The following is a 1,137-nucleotide window of genomic DNA, read 5'->3' as shown; positions in this document are numbered from 1 at the left end:
GCCTTTCCTAAAGAGCTTTTCTTGTGAAGACAACTGGCTCATTTCATTCTTATTTACTATTGCATTGTTTTTCAGCCAATAAAAGAAGTAGAATGTGTCAAAATGTCTGACAACAGCAGACACCAAACAGATATGAAATTGCAGATACAAGCCAGTGCTATACATCACTGTGAGTACAAAGATTTCAAGTACTTGTTTCAGACTTCCTGAAAGTAATAGTTTATAAGCCACGTCCTTGGCTTTTTAATCAACAGATTGTTGCCTTCAACAGGAGTGCACTGATAACTACCCATGTAGTAATGTACGGCCCAATATACTATATCATGTGTATCATGCTCAGATCTACGTCAAAGTGAAAAAACTGTACCTAATTGTACCAATGGAAAAGGCAGTCCATTTAATTGCTAGATTTAATGACAAGATTGTTAACAGTACAGAGATATCTTCAAAATCCTTTGGCTCATCTTGGATTATCTCTTCAGCTTTTCCTCTTACATCCCTTTTAATTTCCTTGACAATTAATCCTCTTGTGCAGAAGGTTTTGAGCAAATGCTTTAATTTTTGAATTTTATAAGTGCTATATGATATGAATTGATTTCCATGATATACCTTTTCCCTTGTGCATCTTTACCAATTAAGCTCTGCAATAATATTATGTAATGGAGCCCACAAAATGCCCTTCCTTCTTTTATAACACAGTTGCAGGTTATAAAATCCACACACCATTCTTATTCATTTATTTATTTTACAGAGATCCTGACTGGCTCCTTCAGCATCAGTTATTTATCCCTGTAGCAGCCTGAAAAAAAATAGGCAATGTTCGTCTCGCTTGTAAATCCTAAATAAGTGTTGTTAACGATTACAGTTTACCAAACCGTTACTGCAGGAGACACCTCAAAGTTCATCAATGAAATAAAGTGCACCTTAAAGTCTAGTGCTACTCCTATTCATCAAAGCTTTTCCATTTTGTAGAAACAGGCACATTTTGAAAACATGTGTGTCTGGGGAATTCGGCTTGCTGCAACTGCAGAAACACTTTTCTTGCCAGCAGAGTCATACATGAGGAGGGGGAAAGGGGAGGGGAGGGGGAGGGGGAGCGAAGGGAGAGAGGAGAGGAGAGGAGAGGAGAGGAGAGGA

General features: G+C 38.1%; 1 long non-coding RNA gene across 1 annotated transcript in view; it reads right to left on the bottom strand.

The window, feature by feature from the left end:
* The window catches only part of LOC110404508, a 160,593-nt gene continuing 160,075 nt past the window's right edge, over positions 620 to 1,137 (bottom strand). Inside the window, exon 5 of the long non-coding RNA XR_002442296.1 lies at positions 620 to 799. This is a non-coding gene — a long non-coding RNA (uncharacterized LOC110404508). The remainder of the gene's footprint in view (positions 800 to 1,137) is intronic.

Source organism: Numida meleagris, chromosome 1, assembly GCF_002078875.1.
Source record: "Numida meleagris isolate 19003 breed g44 Domestic line chromosome 1, NumMel1.0, whole genome shotgun sequence".
NCBI lineage: Eukaryota > Metazoa > Chordata > Aves > Galliformes > Numididae > Numida > Numida meleagris.
The sequence above is the reverse complement of the archived record's forward strand: the minus strand, read 5'-3'. Positions and strand labels throughout refer to the sequence as shown.